General features: G+C 39.5%; 1 protein-coding gene across 6 annotated transcripts in view; it reads left to right on the top strand.

The window, feature by feature from the left end:
* PLCB4 (phospholipase C beta 4) overlaps positions 1 to 23,349 on the top strand; it is a 197,205-nt gene that overhangs the window by 7,641 nt on the left and 166,215 nt on the right. For 5 of the 6 annotated variants that reach the window (XM_030490897.2, XM_030490895.2, XM_030490896.2 and 2 more), the window contains exon 2: positions 11,523 to 11,582. The gene's annotated coding sequence lies outside the window, so the exon portion shown is untranslated. Of the gene's footprint in view, positions 1 to 11,522; positions 11,583 to 20,595; positions 20,855 to 23,349 lie in introns of those variants that run through there. The other variant, XM_030490893.1, reaches the window with a different exon arrangement.

The raw sequence follows: 23,349 nt of genomic DNA, 5'->3' as shown, positions 1-23,349 counted from the left end.
TGCCATTTCATGTGTATGTCTTCGTACAAGAAAATGTCTTACAGCTAAATTAGTCATTGCAGCAGCTAATGGAAGTATTTGCACTGCCTTTATGGGAGTGATTGCCATCTCTTCCCATGTTGACTTAATGAGGACTGACACCTTGGAAGAAGCATATGGTGCTTAACTGGACTTTACTCTAGAGAGAGTTAAAAAGTTTGTGTAGTGCTGGTGGACTTGGTAACCTGTAGTGGCACTTCTGTGGATGGGTGTATGGATTGTGTGCGTAGGCCTGAGTACCCCAAATGTCTCTTTTGCCACCTTAGCTGTTAATTACCTTTGTATTGAAAGGGAGCTGAGGATGACTTAGTTTTCTGGATAGAGCAGGTAGTAGAGATGTAGAGATGCTTAGATGTATCAGTCATGCATTTTGCTTTTATCTCTCTAGAGAACTGTGTGATCATTACTATGGAGAAATGTTGAGTGTTCCTACTGCATGTTTTTGGTTAGTTGGTGTGGAAGGTAAAATCTTCATTTCGACTAGTGTGGTTGAGTTCATTTAGAAGAATTTGTATTAATGAAGTCTGCAGTACAGAGCTGTGGTCTCTGTGTGGCTAGAGGAATCACAGCTCACTTAGACCTTTATCTGGTAGTCCCGATCCCATATAAAAACTTAATCACCATTTCTCTGCTGCTGCTTAATTTTCAGTGCTGATCCTTTCACTGAATTGCAGACTCAGAAAAAGAAATCGTGTTGAGTTTTAGCTACACTGACAATCTACTGGTTGATTTATTCAGGGTGGTTTTTAGGTTTGTTGGTTTTTGTTGTTTTCAGAAACAGATAAATGGTGCTCTCCAAGTTTTGTGCAAATCCTGTGTGTTAGTTTCTAACAGCTTTCCTGTGAAGTAAAAGCCTTGTGTAACCTAAATGCATTTCCAGATGTGGGAAAATTACAAGTATATTCTTGCAGTAATTCTTTGCTGTACAAACACATATATTTATTTTGTAAATGCTGTTTGTATTTTAAAACACATTAGGTGAGGTGAAAGCAATACTGGCATGAGCAGCCGTGAATTGGTGTGGGCTACTTCTGGAGGAAAAAAGAAAAAGAGCTTTATTGCTGGGGATTTTTTTTGTTCATAATGATCTTTGACACTTCAATTTCCAAAAGTAAATCAACTGAATCAATCTGTCAAGAAATACATGCTCTGATTTATATATCTTTGATTTAGTTATGCTCAGTTAAATAAACAGTGCTCTGGAATCTGCACTGATCTCATCCTGCTTTCATTTCTAATTTATCCTTGAAAAGACACTGCTCACTTTAAATTTAGTACAACCACCTCCCCTCCCCACAGTAGAACAACTGAAGATGAATATTGTGCAAACAAAGATATAATCGCAGCTCCCAGGTATTTGATATGTTAAAAACATCTATTGCATTGATCTGATATTATTTGGAAAGATATACAGGTAGTTCTCCAGGTAATTTTGAATCATCATCAAATGGTACGGTAAGTAGTTTTCCATGATTTGGGTGCTGAGCAATGTGGCAACTAAGGCTTTTGGGAAATGGAAAAGGTTTTGGAATTCACAGGTAGAAATGGCAGAGGGAATTACATTGCTGTGTTCACCGTTACATTATAGGGTTGTAAGAAGTTGGCTCCATCCAGTGTAATTTAGTGTCAGAATGTTTGCTGGGTGTTCTCATTCTCTCCTTTATTTTTTTAATGGAATTGTTTTCTTTACAGAACACAATCTTAGTACAACAAAGTATGAGAGATTCTCCAGTCGTGTAGAACTACGTTAGCCTTTTTGTGGCCTTAGTTTTTGAATTATTTAATATTTTCTATTCTCTTAACGGAGGCTGATGATACCTAAAGGAATAACCCCTAAAAGAATAACCCCGAACTTTAGCATTATTTAAATACTCATGGAAACCTTCATGAGTAATTTGAAATTTCAGCTAATACTTGGATTGGATCTGAAAGATCTGTGGAAGTTTTTCTTCAGAGGATTACAGGTAGTAACTATCAGCGTATGGTGTTGGTTTTAAGAGCTATAAAACTATGTACCTAAAGGATATAAAACTGTAGAGCTGTGGTATTTATTAGGTGGGGTACATCTCGTTCTTAAAAAGTAATCAGTAATTTAAATGATTGCTTTTCTGGTAATATTGATTAGTTTCATGAACCATGGGATCCCTCAGGTACTCTGAAGCCAACTCATCACTTCAGGTAAAGAGTAGGTGTTTCTGTATATGTGAAGTACGAATAAATTTGTCTCTCTTTGCAGAAGTTGAAGAAAAGGTAAAACTTCACCATTAATTTTAAACCATGTAAAGGAATTCTTATTTAAAGATGACTGAAAGTGGACAAATCTTTTTTCTTTCCACCTCTTTGTGCTATCATCACATCTTGAGTTTTAGAAGCTAAAGAATATTGTTTTAAAGGCTTTGTCAGGTTTTGCATAGCTGAGTAGCCTTCAGTTCCACTGGTCATTAGCACATCTCTTCATGACTGAAACATGATTTTAAAATAAGTTGGCTCTTCATGTCCAGGAATGTCTGTTGGCAAAGTGGAGGTGTTACAAGCATGTAACCTAAGTTACCTTGGAACCTTGCTAACTAGTTACCTTGTATTCAAGTCAGAATCACTTTGTGCCTCGTCTGAGGTGCCTTTTGGAAGGTTCTTGCAATTCATCTGTTATCTCTAACTGTAATACTATTGTGACTGTGGTTTTATTATGGAAGGTTCATAGGCCTAAATTGTGTGTGTCCACTTACTAGTCTATTCCTTTGATTTTTGGAAAGGAAAATAATAACAGAAGAAATTACTGTGTGAGGAGTACATCGCTAGAGATGTGTTTTGTTCTGCTCTCAGTGGAGCTCATCCTGAGCAATGCCCATGAGATAAGGATTGGTGAGATGGACTTCTTCAAAGAACTGATGAGAAACAGTGAAGTTTATATACCCTGCTTGTTTCCTTCTTGCATCTTTCATGCTTTTTAGGGCTTGATATGGTAAATAGCTCTGTGGATCATGTCAGCTCTGCTGCTAGTATTGCTTTCCCATTTGGGCCATATTTTATCCTTGCAAAAGTTAGAGCAAGTCACTTTTTCCCTTCCTTGTGGCTTCCTACCTTTAGAAAGAGATAGGGAAAGTGAAGTGTATATCCACAAAGTTGTCTTGAGATGCAGATGCTCCTGACTGTTGCACTGGGCTGACACGTACTTGCTAAAAACACTCGTTTTCAGAAAAACCAGCCCTATTCTGCGAGATCAGATGTCAAAGACTGCACTTTCTCAGGATGGAGAGAAATTGCTGGAATTATAGAAGATAGCATTGAGACTGATCTGATTTCTTCAAAACTAATTTTTAGCTTAGCTTCAGCAGAGGAAGGAGTGGCTGTTAGGACCCATTTGATCCTGTAGCAGGTGTAGTACTGTTACTGGATTAGAATCTGTAACCTTTTGTGACACAGGAGGGATAGGGGCCCAGTCCGAAAGGTCTTTTCTTTGCTGTTTGATACTGGTTTGGTAATTCTACCACCCAGTCCCCTTACCCCTTCCCCATATCTTTTGGACATAGGCGTATCTGGCTGTAGTGGACTTTTAGAATTAATTCCTTTGTTTTAAACTGGGATTTGGGTTGAATACAGTAAGACATATGTCCCCAGTGTTCTGATTATGGTATTTTTTCAATGCTTATCTTAAATGTCAGGTTAATGCCCAACACGAAGGCTCATTGTGTTGTGAACAATGAGATACACAACAGCCTTCAGCAGCCCACATCAGAACAGTGTGCATGCTTCTAGCTTTGCCCTGAAAGTATGAACTGAAGTACGTTCCTGAATTGACATTTACATTGTGCTGTTAGGTAGGTTTGGTATGATCCCATAAGGATTCTTTCTTCATGTCCTAAATTGCAAGGTTTCTGGGGCAGGAACTATCCTTGCATTATTTATTTTATGGCATTTATTACAATGCAGCCTTTATTTTTTGTAACCTGATTGGTGCCTATTCACTGATACCTCAGATGAAAGAATACACCGCAACATAGTGTTTTTAATTAGAATATATATTCACCATGCAAGTTTATTCAAGTTGAAAAGAAACAGCATTTATGCAAGTTAAAAAGAAACAGCATCCATGTTGCTCAGTTCAACATGCTGAAGTGTCTAAAGGTATAAAGCAGCTTTCAGACAATTTTATATCATTTTATATTCCAATTATTGAGACTTTTTTTAGTGTGTAAGAGGGTTTCACAGAAGTCTGCAGCATATGTGTTAGCAACAGAGATTCTGGAAATTATTTCTTGACCTTGACTTGCAAATGAAAATGTAGCAAATCAGGGACATGGACATATACTGTACCAGGACAATCTTCCAGGAGTGCAGCTTAATGCATGGAGCATGCATTGCTCATGCTGCTTAGATTGATGTGTCATGCAGTATTAGAGGCCATTGTCTTTTAAAACCTTTGTTATGGAAGAGATCCAGTTTTGATTTATAGCCCAGCAGTAGCCAAGTTCCATTCTTTTCATTTTTAGAAGTATAGTCTGATATAGGATATTTATCAAGCCGTCTTTTTGCATATAATCTTTGACAGTAGTCTTCCAGCAAAAATGTAAATGTGCTTCTTACTGTTATTTCTAGGTACGAGGATTCCCTGTGTAAACCTTTAAGTAGCAGCATAACTCAGAAGTGCCTTTTTTCTTGGCAACTGTATGGAGATAGTCTGAATCAGCAAAGCTTGCTTAAAGAGATACCCTCAAGTCAGAAACATTTATATATATTAAAAAAGTACTTCTTAAAATGAACTAGGGTAGCTGCAGACATCAGGCCTACCACTGAACATCACTGTGGGTTTAGAAACTAGTGTGTATGGGTTGTGTTGTTTCTGTCTCCTCCCTCTTTTAGTTCTCTGAAAGGCAACAAAGAACAAACCCTGAGCAAGCTTGACTGCACAGTTGGATGAGAAAACAAATGGAAGAGACTGGGCAGAAAATGGACTCCTAACATACAAAGCACAGATCTAGAAAGATGTTTTCAGCTATGCTAAAAATTATTTGACACTTTGGAGTCTTGCAGCACTTGGTGATCTAATAGTCATTCTGGAATCTTTTTTTAGGCGTTGTACTTACATGTTAAAAATGCTTCTTCACCCAAAGAGTTTTTAACACCAGTAATGGAGGAGCCTAGAGCTGAACACCATTTTTAGTATACAGGCAACAAAATGTAAGTGTGAAACAATTATAACTACATGTGGTAAAGATCAGCCTAAAAATTCAAGCTGCATGTTTTAGTAGTTTTTGATCAAGTGGCACTTTAAAGGTTACTGACTTAGCTTTAAAGTGTAAATTTTCACATTGGGCAAGCCAGCACAGACTAGTACTGCTACCATCAGAAGAGATTTACTCCCATAGAGCCTGCAGCATCAGTCCCAGGATGTTCGCAGAATGAGTCTCTGAAAACCTCTGTTGCAGATGTGTAATGCTTTGATCTATTTACTGGCCAAATAAAGAATTCAACTGATCTCTCCCATTTTTTTCTTTGGGAGGAACCAGTGGACAGGATATCTTGTTTGCCGTATCAGATTCTGCCCCAAGGAATTGCATCAGTTTTAAAAGAGAGGCATTGTACTTGCAGCTTAATGTTTAAACTCTGTGTCAAAACGCTATGGCAGAATAATGCAAACCGATAATGGAAATGGTTTTCTTGGGTGGATTTCAACTCCTGTGCTAGTATCTGGTAGAATGTATTTACTTTCTTGCATTGAAATACCATGCTATTTCCATCACAATAATGCCTCTTTTAGCTAGCCGGTTGCAGCCAGATTCAGAGATAGTAATCAAAATTGTTTTGAAATGTATCTCTTGTTTGTTACAGTGTAAATTTTGCTTTTATACTTCATATTAGTCAGTGACTAAACATGTTTACTTTGAATGGGGTATGTGTTCTAGTTGGGTAGAAGCAGAATAAAAGTGTGTTTAAGCCAGTTGTAATTTAATTTCAGCTCTGTACATTTTTTTGAGACAAGAAAAGCTGCTGGCATTTAGGCCATGTAGTGCATTATGAAGTCACTACCAGTCAGATTCTCCTATGAAATGACAACAAATTGGAAAGCAGAGTAGCAAAGAGGAAGAGGTATTTGTATGAATCGAGTCTCTATGGCCTGTGGTTTGCTATCCTCTGTTGCTTTTGTTGATAATGTCTGGCTATGTAAACTTCTTCCCACCACTTTCTTCTTGAACTTGCAGCAAAGCAGCTTTGTGTGGTGTAACATCTGCTAGCATAAAAATGGTTGTAAATATACTGCTGCATCTTCACCATGCAGCTCAGTAGGAAGGAAAGAAGGGATGGAAAGGAGTGCTCTCTAGAAGCACAGATGGCTTTAGTAATTAATAACATTTTGTAAAATAGCTTTTTTTTTATTTTAAAGACACAATGTAGTATGATTGCCAAAAAAAGGAGTGGTATGAAAAAGCTGCATCTATTTGTTGCATTTGGAAGAGTTTGATGCATTAAACTTTCCTGGAGGAACATACCTAATACAATCAGCTGTGTCCTCTCTCACGTGTTATGGGACAAAGAGGTTGGGATGATGTGCCATACCAATTCTGCATTATTTTGCTCTGTGCAGTGTATCTTGTGTCGTAACTGATGTGTAATTATCTTAGTAAATATTCAAGGAGAAAAATAAAGCTGCTTAATCCCTTTCTCTTGCTGTTATGGAGGATTGGAATAATAAAAGCATAGATCAGAACATGCTATGTTGAAGTTGCTGGCCTACATTTCAAAGCATGAATGACAAGCAGCAAACTCCCAGTTTCTGGAAGATGGGGTACATGCACAAAAGACTGAGTTGCAGTAGGATTTCTGTGGTGACTCTGAGCTTTCCCTAGTGACCTGGAATGATTACATTACATCTGCATTAGTGATGGAAAGTGCTGGCAGCTGGTGGCTTGTGGGCCTGAAAGGAGTATCTGTCCTCTTCCCATCTTCTCGCCTGCTGTGTGTGTTCAAGGCCAGGTTGGACAGAGCCTCGTGCTCTAGTGTGAGGCATCCCTGCGCATGGCAGGGGGGGTGGAACTAGATGATCTTAAGGTCCTTTCCAACCCAAACTAGTCTATGATTCTATGTTCCCTAGTGCCTGCATTGGCTGCCCTGGCTATGCATTGAAGTCTAGGATTGCCCCTTCATTTCTGTTTTCTTTGGACTATGGTGAGACACCCCTTGGCTGGAGTGTGGTTTTTAATGAACATAATTTCATTGGCCCAAGCAGAGTAAAAGCATTTACCCGTAATTGACCTGGATTCTTTGTAATGCTGTAAATGAAGTCTTGGATTGTTAATGCCTTTATCAGCAGTGAGTAGTTTCATAGATTGAAAACCTCTTAAACTGCAGCACTATAAATTTGGTTCTAGAGAATTACTAAAGGTGACTGTAGAAATAGAGTGCCTTTTTAATATTTTCTTCCCAAAAAGTTTATCATCCTAAACCACAGGTAAGATACCTGCAGGAGCTTTAGGATAGTAACAGTGGTTACATCCAAGATACCCTGAAATTCTGTGAGTCAAATGGCAGATCGTGTTTCTTAGGCCTGTTACACTTTAATGCTGCTGAGAGTTTGTGGTAACTTTATTGTGCAAACACTGCTGCTGTTTATTGCTTGGTGTAAATTATGTGGTTTTATCATATAAATTTGCTCACTGTAGAGAAAAAAGTCTGAAATTTCATTATTTACAAATGATTTTGGAGGGTGTACTTAACTGATACTGAGTTATTCTTTCTTAAAGTAGGATTTCTGAACTACACGTTGTTTGGAGTCTCTCTGGAAATAGTCTGCCCATTTCAGGAATTCAGTGTGCTGAATCTTGCTCAGCAAGCACCAGGAAGTACTTTCACTTTTCAGTTTAGCTCTATGCACCTTGGTCTGAGTTTAGAACTCCCTTAACTGAAGACTCTGTGGCTGGAGTCAAACGCAGGACTAGTAGTTAAGGGCGTATTGTGTGTGGCACTAGCAGCAGCTTGTCTGCTTTTGTTGTTTGTCTGACTTAATGCAATGAAGTTAAATGCAACATTCCTTAATAAAACCATATGTGGTTTATGGATATGATTTCCATTATGATATTCCTTTGGCAGAAATGGATGAAATGTTGTTTTATTGCTTGATTTATTTTTTTACTGTTTCTGAAGTTACTGACCAATAATTGTGTGTTTGTATTTAACTGCTGCTTTTGTCTGTGTCTGTGAATCCTAGTGTTAAGTTTTCATTTACTTGGGATAGACAGCCATGTGTCCCTGTAGTCAGTGCCATCCAGGGCAGTATCAGTGCAGAGAAGATGCAGAACTAGCTGGTAACTGAAGAGGCTGCTGATCTTGTGGACTAGTATGTGAAATGTTCCAGAAAGATATGCCAGAGGCTCAAATTATGTAATGCTTTGAGCAGGAAGCCACGAATTGTGTGTAGTGTGTCACCAGCAACAGACTGTCCCTGGCAAGGCTCCACTCCAGGAAGGAGCTGAGGTTTCTCAAAGGCTTCAGATGAGAATGAATGATATGACAGCGTGGCCCTTGCTAGAACAGCTTGCCCCATGGAACGCAGGAGCTGGCAGCCTTGCTCTGTGCTGGTAGGAGGCAGTGTGCTGACAAAACGTTGTTCTGGTAAGTATGGTTTCCTGCCCACAAGTGTGTACCAGCTGGCACCATCTTATCAAAGACCATAGTGTTAGGGTGAGAGTAACTCCTTTCAGGTGTTTTTGGTTTGTGTGGTGGTTTTTTGGGTTGGTTTGTGGGTTTCTTTCCCCCCCAGATCCTGAAAAAAATTTACAAAGTAAGAAAGGCTCTTTCTTAGAAACTATGTGTCCAGGCTGCTGTATAGGGAATTTGGGTCTCAAAAATGTTAAAAATTGTATGTCTAAAAATAACAAACAGATAAACTATGGTTGATGTTCCTTTTTGGCACAAAATAAGTGAAGGTTTGGTAGGTAATGACCGTTTCAGGGTTTATTGACAGCCTAAAATTGTCATGTGCAAATTAAGATTCTAATGGTCTTTTCTAAATTGGGTTCTTTGTGCTTCACTTTTAATTAGAATCATGCAAAAGGTCTTTATTGGAATCCTAAAGTTTTGGTCTCCCAGTGGGTAACCTGGGGACATGCTCTTCATCCGTAGCCAAGTGCCTATAGATGGGAAACAGCTACAGGCTTCTAGAAGTGTGTTCCTGTCAGATCATTCTCCTTGACCGTTCCAGAGAATGAGAAGTGAGAAATGAACTTGTATGTTAGATCCCTGTTGATGTAAACTTGTTTTCTGCTTTAAAATATATAGAAAAATCTGTTGAGAAGCCCAGGGTCTGGATGAAGGCTGCCCATCCTTTTGAAGGATTACCATGATTTAGCTGGGGGTTTTGAAGTCCTTTCGTAATAGGTTAGTAGGGAGTTAAGTCACATGGAGAGAGAGGGAACCCATATGGTGTATTTAAGGTGACAGGGAAGCACGGGTGACTAGTGAAGAAACAACCTTGCCTTAGTGAACAGTAATTAAGGAATCTGTGTTACTGCCAGTGATGAACACTGGCACTTCAGAGTGTGATGCCTCAACAGCTGGTTAGGTGTTCAGCTGCAATTGAGATCCTGCGGTGTCTATCTGGTTAGGTGTTCAGGAAGTGAGGAACATAATGGTCCTCTGCAAAACAAGGCACTTAAGACCGCGTTATTCACATCTTTAAAAATTTATTTATTTGCTTTGGAATAGGAGAGAAAGGGAAATTGTAGAGGTTTTGTGTTTTGGTCTTTAGGGCTGTGGTACAAAGGATAAACCTGAGGCTGCAGCTGCTGTCTGTCACCCCATCAGTAGTTAGGTTAGTGTTAGCTATGGACTGCTTAGTGCTTCTGCCTCTGTAACTGAGACCTGACTGTGGCTCTAAGTGTTACCCTCAAAGAATTTCCAGTCTCACTAAAAGGGCCATTGGAGATTTTGAACACAAACAAGCTTCTGAAGAAATACTTACCTGGTGAAAAGACAAAGATTTTTGGTATTTGCATAACTAAAAAGAAACTAATTTTTTTTCATTACATTGATGAGATTGTGCTCATCTGTTTACATGGAACATGAGAAATTGCAGAGCCTAACGTCAGTTTTACCCAGAAAGCTGTAAATGATTAAAACCATTTGAGAAGCAGGTTCTGTTTCTGTTATGTGCATTAGGTGTGGTGTGGTGCTACTGATTTCAGTGGAGCTGTGCTGGATTTTACACTGATGTAACTGTGTTGAAATGTAACCACAATCTACAACAGAACAAAACCAGGAGGTGTATCTCTCGTTGCAGCCTGAGAGTAGCTTGTATGCTTGAAAATATTTTTGTAATGTCTCATTTTTCCAACACAAACATGTTTTGAATAGTGAGTTTATTTTAGCATGAGGTTGCCGTTAGTTGACCCCAGAAGAAAGTGTAAGGACACCTTCGTGTGCAGCTGTGAGGTGGTGGAGACCCAGTGATATTTTGTTGTGTAATTATGAGCTACTGAGGCCAGTCTGAAAGTGCACAGGCAAAATGAGAAGAGTTTTCGAGGCATTGGAAAAAAACATATCAAACAAAGGCACTGTGTGGTCTTTTACTAGAAGAGCATGCTGTCAATATTTAGTGAGAACAAAGTATCCAGCCAGTGTCCTCTCACAGTTGCTATTTATGTTTTGGAAAAACTTCTGTTTTAATGGAAGTTTTTGGCAACTTTGGGAGAGTTCAATGGGACAGGAAACTAATCTCTAACTGCTCTCATTGCTGTAATGGTGATTGCTGTGGTTCTCAGTCCTTCTGGTGCATTCCTTGGCGTGTTTTATGCACTGTGAGTTTTCAAGGCAAGTGCTAGACCTACAACATACTCTGGCCTCTCTTGGCTGAGATGCTTGTGTTCTAGAAGCTCTGTCTCTAATCTTGCTGAGGCTTTTTCTTAACTTTGTTTTTCCTTCTTCACGATGTGAATCCCTTTACCCACTTGTGCTGCCCAGAAACACGGAAGTATCAAATATCCAGAGAGATTGCCAACCTTTTCCCCCCACACATAGAAGGCGCAAAACCAGATGTGGACATCAACATTAGTTGATGCTTTCACCCTTCTATATTGTTGGCAAAAGCAATGGGGGGGAGTATATTTCAGTACTATTTTACTTTTTACCCCAAGGCAGGATGAGAAAGAGCCCTGAACATGTATCTCAGAATAAAATACATGTTTCTGCCGTGATCCTGACACACGGCTCCATTCTTGGCCTCCATTGTACAGTTTTAAATGCTTGGAAGAATGAACACCACGTGTTAGTTTCACCTGCAGCTATGATGCTTTTGCTTAGATAACAAAGACAGCAATTCCAATGAAGTTCAGACAAAACCACACTGAGTCAGCAATACTTATGCTTGCTATAGTGTAGGCAGAGAAATTGTTTCTGGGGGAAAAAGAAGGTCTTGAAGTAGTTCACTGTGTTTGTATCAGGTAATTAAATATTAGTATGCACAATTAAGGCTTCTTTTTTTTCTTTTTTAGGGAAGGAAAGACATTCTCTACAATGGCAATTTCTACAGAGTGATTTCTGGTTTTCAAAAGGTATGTGTGTTTCTGTTCATTTAACAGTTGGATTTTTTTTTTACTAGATTATGTACTTCTGGTTTAAATTACGGTTTTAATGTTTCAGTGCAGTGCTGTCCATGTTAGTAGAATGAGAAATGTGTTCTAAAAAAACAACAGTTGGGGTTCATGAGAGGAGAGAAGTTACTAGACATGTAGGTCATAACTGCCGATGCAGAGTATGCTGCACTTTCCTGAAAACCAGATCCCCTGACACTGAGAGAGAAGTGTGTGTGTGAGGACGATCAGCGACAAAGATGGGGGGATTTTAGGTCCTCAGTGGGTTGTCTTTTTGCAGTAGCCTTACATTCTGGGAAGTGCAGGTGAGTAGCGAATTGATCTTCCCTCACCCCAGCCTGACTAAAGTACAGCGATAACATGGAGCTGTTCTTAAAATGACAGCAAAGGTAGTTTAAGTGCTCTAGTGTCTGGTTCTAGCGGATTCTTCTCACTTCAGATTTATGAAAAACAATTACTTGGGGGTTTTTTTTGTTTGATTGATTGTTTTTGTTTTGTTTTTAATACTCAGGGTTAGGTCATCACCGGCCAGTTTACGTTCACTTCATACATACTCCTAGTCTGAGTGTAGTTTTATATATGCCACTGGCATCTAGGATTCCTACACTACTGGCTTCTGCTGTCTGAAAGCTACTTTTCCTCCAGAAACACCACAAAATTCCACTTGCTTTAGCATCCGGGCCTTGAGCAGGCTCAGAAGGGTTTATTGTGGGGCAAATGCTAGTTTCTCACTAATCCTGAGTGAGACCTCAATCTTGCCCTATTGGTCAAGCCATTCAATTTAGCTTAAGTGAGTTCTTTACCAGGCCTTCCTGCATAGAAGGAGAGCACTGCCCAAGCAAGTAGAATGCAGACCTTGATGCATTCTTCTTTCTTCTGAACCTTTTGTCAGTGACCATGATGAGATGATGTATTTACTTTTTTTTGTTGTTCATATAAGAATGTCTCTAAATTCACATCAGAATTCTCCCCTTCTCTAGAGGGATCTTTGGAAGGAAAATTTCAGTGTAGAAAGTGTCACCAAAAAGCATGGTTGCATTGGTCTTCTAGAATCTTAAAAGTAGCAGTACAGTGGTTGTAGTGTACTATAGGCAGTGCTTTATGTACCTACAACCTTGGCATTAGTCATTAAAATGCACTTCTGTTTTCTTTGTTTTTCACTTCTTGATTGTTGGTTTATCCCTGTGCTGTACACCACAAGGATTTGGGAATTTGTTGCACTGTGACCTCGTGTTCTATCACAATTGGTTTGTTTGTTTGTAACAGATAAAAATAATTCTGTGGGCACAAGTACAGTTTACTAAAACAATTAAAAAAGAAAAGCTGAAACCTACATTGGCCAGAAATAGCTTTCTTGGAAAGTGGAAACTTCAGTAAATATTTTCTTAGAGCAAAAGGCTGAAAATACAGGTAGTGCTGCTGTGTCTCCACTGGATATCTTGATACTGCCCCTGATAAGCACAGCAATTAAGACATTTTTGTGGGGGTATTTCCCACCTGAGCTGAATTTTCCTCTGTTGAATCTATTTTGGCTGGGAATCCCACTACTGTTCTTTTAATCAGGTCCACTGAATCCTAGAGCCTGTCTGAATCTTTATACATGTTATCTCTGGCTTCTGGAAATTGAGTTCTTTTAGGTCTGAAAAGTTATCTGCTGTTTGTAAGCAACATGCATAGCTTGCTTAGGTGGACTATACACTGAGTTTCCCTTCAGATGGACAATGTTTTCTTTATGAAAGTTCTCTTATTCTTAGCACATTTCTAGGTCAGGAATGCTTAGAATATCTTCTGTCATTAAAACATGGAGTCAACAGTATAAAACAAAAATAGAGAGGCCAAAGAAAAATAAATGAAGCTTACTGCATCCAGATGAAGCGTTGTTTTCCAAACATTCCCTGCAGTTTATGATCATGTAGACGTCATACTTTCCTTTGAAAGCCTGTCCTGTTTCATTACAGTGATGGGTAGATCTTTTTGTTGAGAAAGGTGAGTTTGGAAGGAGCAAAAAGTATATATTGATGGAGGTCACAGACTGAGAAAGGTTGGTGGTTCAGGGAGGAGACAGAGCTCTGGGAGCTAAAAAGCAAGTGATAACAAAAGCATGCGGATAATCTATGACTGTAGTTACTGTCTCAGTTGTGAGGTTCCCTGTAGTTTCATGTACATTTGAACTGACGCTTCTGATACAGAACTTAGTCCCCAGTCTCACTCCCAGCCTCTTAATTTCTTATCCCTGGATGTTTGTTCACACCAAAAGCCTGTGTTAGTAGTGAAACTGATCTGGCTGAAAGGTAGGTCTGCTAACTACAGTTCTAAAAGGTTATTTTGAAGGCTCTGGGGAGACCTTGTTGCAGCTTTTTGATATTTAAGGGGGGCATAAAGAAAGATGGGGTCAGACTTTATAGTAGGGCCTGTTGCAATAGGACAAAGGGTAATGGTTTTACACTAAAAGAGAGTAGATTTAAATTAAAAGGAAGAAATTTCTTACAATAAAGGTCATGAAACAGTGGTACAGGTTGCCCAGAGAGGTGGTAGGTGACCCATCTGTGGAACCATTCAAGGTCAGGTGGGATGGGGCTCTGAGCAACTGATGTAGTTGAAGATGTCCCTGCTCGTAGCAGGGGGGGTTGGACTAAGATCTCCTTTTAAAGTTCTTTTCCAACCCAAACTATTCTATGATTCTGCAATTTATCAGCTGAATCGGTTTTCATTTGTGCTGACAGAGCAGAGATGAGTGGGGAAAGAATGAGTGACTAGTGGATTTATGTGGAGGACTCATGAAGTTCACCAGACTACTGCCTCAAATTGTTCATGGTAGGTCTGTCTTAAGCCATGCCTGAATCTTCAGACATTCTAATTCAGAAAAAGGGAGGAAACAAATCTTGGCTCCTGTACATTTTGGTTGTATATGATAGGAGTTGTCTTGGGCTGAGAAAGGTTGTTTTCTTTTGCGTTGGTATTTCTTTAAGTGATTGCCTTGTAAAACTTTCCCCTTAAGATTTATCTGCCAATCCCCAGGGAAGAAGGACTGCTGGTTTTTGAAAAGGGGATAAAGCGGATGATATGTAAGGAACTGAGATATGGTGTTATTTTACTCAAAACTTCTATTTCATCAGTGCCCAAAGTTAGAACCTTGTTCTTTTAAAATATGCAGAGACCTGATCTTGTATGCAGAGGTGGACAATGTGGGAAGAACTGGACACAGAATGACAGCTCATTTTGTTAGGCCTCAATAAAACCTGAAGAAAGGGGATTTTTTGCAAACCACTTTGTTCTGAGCAGGCTCGGCTCACTAAGACGTGTTGGGCTCTTTGCAGTTTGCTCTCTTGCCCTTTTTTTGTTTTCCTGGCTCCAGGAATAAACCAGAGCACAAGAGTCTGCTCAAACCAGCAGGAATATGTGTCTGGTAATGGAGAGAGTACAGTAGAGGGGCCTGGAGGAAACTACTCCCTTTCTAATTTCTCAACCTAAACCAAGATGGCATAACTTGGCGCAAAAGCTGAAGGGCAGTGGCAGGGGCAGAGGTGGTGAGTTACATTCCCATGTTCCCAAGGGGTTTCTTACTATCGATACATCAAGATTATTAGACTAGTAGATATTTTCTTCTAAATTGATATGTCTTCCTATGTTGCCGCATGATTGGGGCATTCATCTTAAGCTCTTACTGCTTTTTGGTGAAGCCAAAAAGAAAATTACTGGGTTTGGAAAGGTGGGTTTTGTTTTGTTTTGTTTTTTTCTACCAACATTTTCAACTTGGAAAATTTCAGTGGAATGTTTTCTCTAATCACACTTGTGGTCTGGTTTAGAGCAGCAATGCTTGGTTGAGTGTTTAAGTAAGCAGATTCTAATCACAGGCAAAACTCTGCATCATTCTGTGGCTTTCCCAGAACTTGCTTTTGTTCCAGGGTTCATATCTTCTCTGCTGTAATTTTGTTGCTCTTAAAACAAGTAGTGCATTAGAGAACAGGGAATATTTGTGTGTGAGTTACGGAGTCTGCCCTACTGACAGCTCTTTACCTGAACGAATCCTTTCTGATCGCAGTACCTGTGAAAACTGGAATCTGAGAAGGTGGCGTGTGCTGTTCTGCATCAGGATGATTTCTTGCAGGCAATGGAAATGTCTGCGGCAAATCGAATTTGCATTCAAAACTCCATTTATAATTGTGGTTATTATGATTTCCTCTTTCTCTGTGTACATCCTTTTAATCTGCTAAGTGTAAATTTTCCAAACTTGACAGGTTGCATAAGCCAGAAAAGTAGGAAATAACTCCCAAAAGAACTGCTGCCAGATCTTTGAAGCACGTATTGAGTTATTGGATCTGAAACACAATGTGTAAGAATTGCTTTGCCAAGTTTTGAAAGTTACAGTATGCGGAGTGATGAGACTGCTGTCTAGTATTTTCCCTGTAAAACAAAGGGAGAAGACAGAAGTATGGAATGTCGCTTATTACCTAACGACGCACATTCCACTTTTCATATGTTTGTATTTTTAACTTTTGTTTCTTCTTTTCCAAATTAAGATGACTTGTTAAACATTGCAACAAAAAGTAGCAAGTGGATCTACTTAGATTTCATAACTGCACTTTTTTTGCTCTTTGGTTTGTATCAGACTGGAAATTTGGATTGTAAACAAGATCATTATGAGATCTCTTGCAGTGTGGGTTCGCAGTTGGGAGCACCTCTCTGGAACTGCTGTACATGTTAAAGTAATTCTTGTGCTGATAACATAGACTGTCTTTTCAGGATCTGCAGAGTCCTTTTCTCAGGTATTTGTACATTTGGAAGACTTTGACCCTTTCTGCTTCTGGCCTGATGATCAGACTCTTCTCAAACAAAGCAAGCAGTGCTTCACTTACCTCCTTAGATCAGGACTAGATGGTCAGATGTGTATGTCCAGCTCCTGCCTGTGGGCAAGCCGGTTGTTCAGTCTGACAAAAATTCATTCAGTCATTCTTAACTGTGCTGTATTTTAGCCTTGAGAAAGCAACGCTGTCTTTCCTTCTTTAGAGACCTGATGGGAGGAGAAAAGCCAGTTAACATAGCTATTAAAATATTTGTGGCTTGTATTTGGTTTGAATTCACCTAGGCTGAGCAGCTGGCTCTCAGAATTCAGTAGGTCCTTTCCAGCAGGATGGTCGGGCATGCCTGCCTCATGTTAGTACTTGGTTACTCTGTTCAAGTGATTTCTGAACCTTTCTCTTTGCAAATAAATGAGTTTTTAAATTTCACCTTGTAAGGTGTGCTTTTGCACGTGCTGAGCCTTACATGTGAGCAATTTATCCCCTCTCTGAAGTGCAACTAAAATATTCTTCAGTAACTGAGTTACAATGAGGGAAGTTTTTGATTCAGATGAATTAGAACTCGAGTTTGCTGAATTTGAAGCTGGTATTCATTTTTTCTTTAAAAAAGCAGTTCTGCCTGTCTCAATTCTGCAGGATTTGTATCAGATACTGGCATGGTATTTGGCTGTGGCTGTGTTGGAACTAAGTTGGGTGAAATCTTGACTTAGACATAGCGTCTTTTATCAGACCCAATAATATAGTTGTACCTTGTGAGGGGGAAAAGAGAAAATCATTTGAGCGTACAAGCCTTTTCACAAGTCATCTGGCTCTGCTGCCTGAAAACTAGTTGGCTTTTTATTTCTATGCAGGCCTTTAGAGATGTTTTCTATTGTCACATAAAATTTTGCATTGGATTTTTCATTATTAATACTCTCCTGTGTTAATCTACATAGGAAAAGTGAACGTAGTAAAATAGTTTTACATGGACTTTAATGTCCATTTCATCTTGGAATTGGAGAATCTTGTGGAGGTTTGCAAATTAGCAAGAACATAAAATCAGACCCTTAGAACTTATTTCAAAAATGGTTATGACCAAAGCAAAGACATTACAGCAAATACCTTTTAAATATGAGGTAACATGCTGTACAGAATGGCTAATCAGTAAGAACTGGAATTTCTTTTACTCTCTACTATGATTCTGCAGCCTACCAACTCTATCTGTTCATCCAGTGGGATCCAGGGAGAGCTTTAAAAACCTGGGCTACCTGTGAAGAGGTTGAACTCACCATATCTCCCAAGACTACGTTTTCTGGAAGCCTTCCCTGTTTGTGTGGTGTGGTTTCACTGCTGGAAAAGATACTTTGCAAACTAAATGCCTGAGGCTGGTGCTGCTAAAACACACGCCTACTCTGGCAGTCCTAATGCACACATGCAGAGCTGGGCACACGGAGTAGTTGAGGGTGTGTTGATGGGAAGGCAGTTGTCTTGTCCTCTGTCAGGTTAGTGTGTTCAGTTTTGGCTGGCTGTCCTGCTCCTCTGTCCCTCCTTGGTTCTGTTCCCTAAAGGTGCACATTAGCTACAGAACCTTGGTAGCAGGTTTTACCAGACAGCAGGTGACAGAGGAGCAGGAAATGATACCATTACAAGTACCTTGAGGTTGTACTTGCAACCTCAGCGCACTGTACTGAAGTCAATATCGTAAACCCAAACCAGATGCTCTTCGGCAGTTTATTGCTTATCCTTATCTATGATCTTTGCTATGCTTTTTTTTTCCCCTTGTATCCAGAACACAAGGGGTTTGTCTCCGCATCTGCCTAGTTTTGCTGGCACTTGACTCAAATTCCTACTGTTTATATCGAGTTGCATCAAGTGGTTAAATGATAAAACACCTTCCCACATGTGTTAGTTGACTGTTATGCTGAATTTCCCCTTTCCCTAAGTGCTGGATTTAAATGCTAATCAAACATTTATTGTTGCTAAATGAATGACGTGTCAAGGATGCAGTTGTGTAGGTTGTATTTCATGGCAGTGACCAGCTTTAAGAGTATTTGGAGAACAGCTGTAATTAGTCTGACTATTGGTAGGTGTGTTCATGTTCTCAATGTACACCCAATATAGTATTTTTCACCAACTTGTAATTGGCAGTTTCCCATAGGAAATAATCATTATTGGTATTAGAAAAGCACTTTGTATCTATCACATTTGGGAAATGAAAGTTTTGCAAAGGTCAGGATAAAGCGTGCCCCCAATTATGCTAATAAGTCATAGCACAAATGATCCACTGGAAGGTTTAATAGCTTGGCGAGTCCTCTTTAGATTTTCTTAGAGCAGGAAGTATTGATACTACATTTTGACACTGTACAGAAAGGTGAAAAAAGAAATCTCTCTGCTCTCTAGCTTCTGAAGTTTTTTCTGTCTCTTTAACTTCTTTAGTACCTGATTTCTCGTAGTGATTTGAGGGTGTTGAAATGTTGGATGAGTTTTTGGGTTGTTGTGGTAGCGGTTTTTGTTGGTTATTTTAAGAATTATTTTCAAAAACATTTTGTTCCACTTCCTTCCCTGTGAAGTCAGTACCTTTAAGGAGCCCAGAGTTGCAACAGACACCAGGTTTTGACATTTGCAGATATCTATGTTTTATTTGGATTTGACAGTATACTCTAATAGACTTTGAGCCTTTTGCTAAACAGAATGTGCTGAAGTCATTTAAAATAATAATAAGACCTTAAAAATATTAAAAGCTATTAAAAATCCCCCCAAAAGCTAGAATTTCAAGGCAAAGTAAATTTTCATCTTGCTTTTTACCTGTCAAATAACATTTCTCCTGTTTCCTTTGAGGGATATTGCACATTTACACTGCACTCCAAAGATATACCTAAACCATCCAGAAGTTTTCCAAACATCAGAACAAATCCACAGGATCTAATTAGTTAGAAATCATATTTTCTCACTTATGTAACATGTCCACCAGACACATTTCCTTTGAACCAGAAGGTCTGTGTTGCTTGAAATGGCTCTGTCGTCTTGTAATTTTGTGGTTAAAACATCAGTAAAAGGCTAGATGGAATAATTTACTCCTGAGACTGATTATCCTAATACAGTCACAGTTATTGTGCATCCACTGAGTTGTTAAAGAACCCATTAAGAGGGCAGTCTGAAAGCAAACATTTGCAAATGTCTCCAAATTGAATTATAAATGTCTCTGGTAAACAAAATGTTTGAGGCACCGTGTCGGTTCCGCTTGGAGGCCGGGCTGTATCAGATACATGTGTGTTGTGACACACTTTGAAAAGATAGAAGAGGCAATGAAATAAATAGCTCAGATTTACTCAGCTCTTTCTATTTTTTAAGTGTAGAAACGTTTTTCATTATACATGCTTAAAATATTCTCTTTCATTTCAGTGTAGTGTTTTCTGTCAGCTTTACTTCCACAGAGATGCAGATGGTTTATTAGTCTTTTAAAATGAGCTGTAAATGAGGGATATTGGCATGTATGGAAATGGAGTAGAGGGTTGTTAGAACCTTGCCTATACTGATTTTATGAGCTGCATTAGGAAAGCTGCTGGCTGCTGCTTTCCTAAAGGTATTGTTTTGCTTCATGCAGCCATTACGATTACAGCAAGACTATCTTCATAAAATGTCTGTTACAAGAACAGTCCTTCATAACAGTTCTTCAAAAAGCAAAGCCTTTCTCATGCAAACATTTGTGTATTAACTGTATTCTGGTGCAATTGACCCCACTTGTAAATAAAGAACAAGGTGGAAACAAGCTGTTGGTACACTTAAACTTGGATCTTGATTGTGGCCTCCTGTAAATATCTTTCTCTTTTGGTCTTTCTTTTATTCACTGTCAGTCGTGGTACATGCTTAATGTTAAGTGCATAGGTCCTTAGTCTCTGCTTGCTTTTTATACTGAAGTTCTCTCCACAGGCAAATTATCCTCCTTCAGCATAAACACCTCAGTTCTCTGAGAGGATATTAACTCCAGTCAAGCCAGCCCTGGTTTTACCTAGATCATACTTCTGTGTGAATACGCATAATCCTATGTGGAAGGGATAAAGGCAAATTTGTCAAACTTCCCTGGTAAAATGCATACACACATGATTCCCTAAAGGATTCTGTTTTCTGTAGCATACCTACAAACTGGGTTGTACAGTTCCAAACCAAATCCTAAGTTTTAAATACCACGAACAGAACAGAAGATAAAAGTTAAGGTCCAAAAGCAGGTGTATTTAGTGTATGTCATGAAATACATAGCAGCATTTACAATTGGCTGGATGTGGCTCTCCTTCCCCAGGTAGCAATTCATGAAAGTTGCAAAATGGTGTGGATTTTATTTCATAGTTATGTGAACAATTAAATCCTCTGAAATTTTTCTGCCTGTCCTAATTATTTTCTTTCATGCGAAGCTTCCTAATGCAGGTCTCATTGCTGCTCCCTCTGCCAGCGAGTCAGGTATGTCTCTTGATGGTACTTGTGCTTTTAGATCAATGGGGACAAAGTGATCCAGTTTTTCCTTCCTTCCAGGTGCAATTATGGGTCTCAATATAATAAAAATAAAATAATTGAGTATCTACAGAGGTTCATGCAGCATATTTTCAATTTAAATTGGGAAGCTAACATATCTTAATTGATAATCCCGGGAGATTTGGGGTTTTTGTGATCTCTCTTTTCTCTCTGAGGTTCTGTATTTTCAGGGTATTGCTAGTTCTGTCAATTTAGCTATCAGACTGTTGTAATTTGAGGCCAAATCCTGCACACAGTTGAAAGAAAAAAATCCAGTGGTTTTATTGGAGTTGAATCAGATTTAAGGGGCAGAGCCTGAATAGACTTTAATTGTTCTAATCCCTGGACAGCTTTCCAGCCTGCATGCTTCGCAGGCACTGTAACAGTTTGCATCAGTTGAATCTCCCCTCATGTGAAATATAAAGATGTGTTACTCACGAGTTCACTATATAACCTGCTAAAATCAGAAGGATCAGTTTTTCCAGATGCATTAATGGGCTTTAAGAGAGGTTTTTGTTGTGATAGCTTGGTTGTTGTTGGGTTTGGGGTGTGGTTTTTGTTGTTGCTTCTTTGTTTTACCATTCTCGCTCATGTTTCACTTCAGTTTATTTAATTTGGTTGGCAAAACTATTGACATGATGGGGGCTTTTCACAAAGTCTTGCAGCTTTTGTGGCAGATTGTGTAGCCTGCACTGCTTTTGATAGCATCAGTGTTCTGGTTGTTGTTTTATAAGTAATACTTCATTTTGATGCATAAATATCTCATCTATTCATGCCCCTGTAAGCATGTTCCTCTCTTGTATCGATGTGTCCCTTTTTAGTCCCCTGTAAATCTGTCAATGACAGATCCAGTGGAGGCAACATTGACCTGTCATGCAGCAATAGGTCACTTTTGTCCAGTGGCTGATCTTGGATTGCTCGGGTCGCTTTCTTGCACTGTTTTTCCACCACTTAAGAACTCTTCAAAGAAATGTGCCTCTCCATCTGTCAGCAGAGCAGTTAGCACAGTTAGCAGTTGGGATCCCTGCTGGTACTGTGATGTACTTTTGCATTCCTAGTATTTCTTGTTGCAGGAACTGTCCTGTTTGAAGTATTATTGCTCTCAGTTTCCATTTGCATCCCAGTTGCAGATTAAGATTTAAAGAAAGGTGGGAAAACAGAGCATCAGAAGAGTGTTCTGGTACGATGATGTACCAGTACAATATTCTGGTGTCCTCAGCATAAGAAGGACATGGAGTTATTGGAGCAAGTCCAGAGGAGGCCACGAGGACGATACAGGGGCTGGAGCACGTCCTGTATGGAGACAGACTGAGAAAGTTTGGGCTGTTCAGCCTGGAGAAGAGAAGCTGCGTGCAGACCTCAGAGCAGCTTCCAGTGTCTGAAGGGGGCTACAAGGATGCTGGAGAGGGACTCTTCATCGGAGGCTGGAGTGATAGGACAAGGGGTGATGGGTTTAAACTTAAACAGGGGAAGTTCAGGTTGGTTATAAGGAAGAAGTTCTTTACTGTGAGGGTGGTGAGGCACTGGCACAGGCTGCCCAAAGAAGTGGTAAATTCTCCATCCCTGGCAGTGTTCAAGGCCAGGCTGGACAGAGCCTTAGGCGACACGGTCTAGTGTGAGGTGTCCCTGCCCATGGCAGGGGGTTGGAACTAGATGATCTTAAGGTCCTTTCCAACCCAAACCATTCTATGATTCTGTGATGTGTCAGTACAGTGACAATTCTTATTCACTGAGCAATTAGTTAATTTCTTAAAGCAGGCAAGAGCTGGTGTTCTCACTGTAGCTGTACTGAGCAACTTCAAAAAGTGGCAAAACGAAATCTATCAGCAAGCTAATACTGGAAGAAAAATGTGGTAGAAAATATGGTTGTTGGCAGAAGAGAACGGGACAAAGATTTGTGTAAATTGAACACATGAGATTAATATTTCAATTTCTTAGAGATATGAAAACATGTATCTCTTATTCTGAATTTAGTATGGCTGGAGCTAGTCTTGTTGTAATTTTCTCCATGTGGTTGGTATTACAAGAAATGTAGTCATATTATAGTCAGCTTTTCTCTAACAGAGCCCTGGATCTGCCCTGTAACAGAAAACACTGGAAATTGGGGAAGCTCTGCCGGTCTCTTTTTTTAGGTGGAGGTTTGTGGAGAGTGGGGTTTTGTTGTTTTCCATACATGTGCAGAAGGACGAAGAGAAGTTCCTTCCCTGTGGCTTCTCTAATAACTTCTAATACAAAAGCTAAGTAAGTTAGAAGTCTCTACATGCTGTCAAACTAAGCAAAGGATGTGGCTCCTTTTTTCCCTTTTTTCTGTTGCTGAGACCATATTCAGAGGAAATAAGTGAATACAGTATTTATTTGCTACTGTAGCAACAGATGAAAATCCTGATGATCTTAACATGAATGGGAACATGACTTTTGGTTTGGGATGCCAGGATTTCACCAAC

The sequence above is a fragment of the Strigops habroptila genome, chromosome 6 (assembly GCF_004027225.2).
Source record: "Strigops habroptila isolate Jane chromosome 6, bStrHab1.2.pri, whole genome shotgun sequence".
Taxonomy (NCBI): Eukaryota; Metazoa; Chordata; class Aves; order Psittaciformes; family Psittacidae; genus Strigops; species Strigops habroptila.
This window is presented reverse-complemented; position numbering and strand designations above follow the sequence as displayed.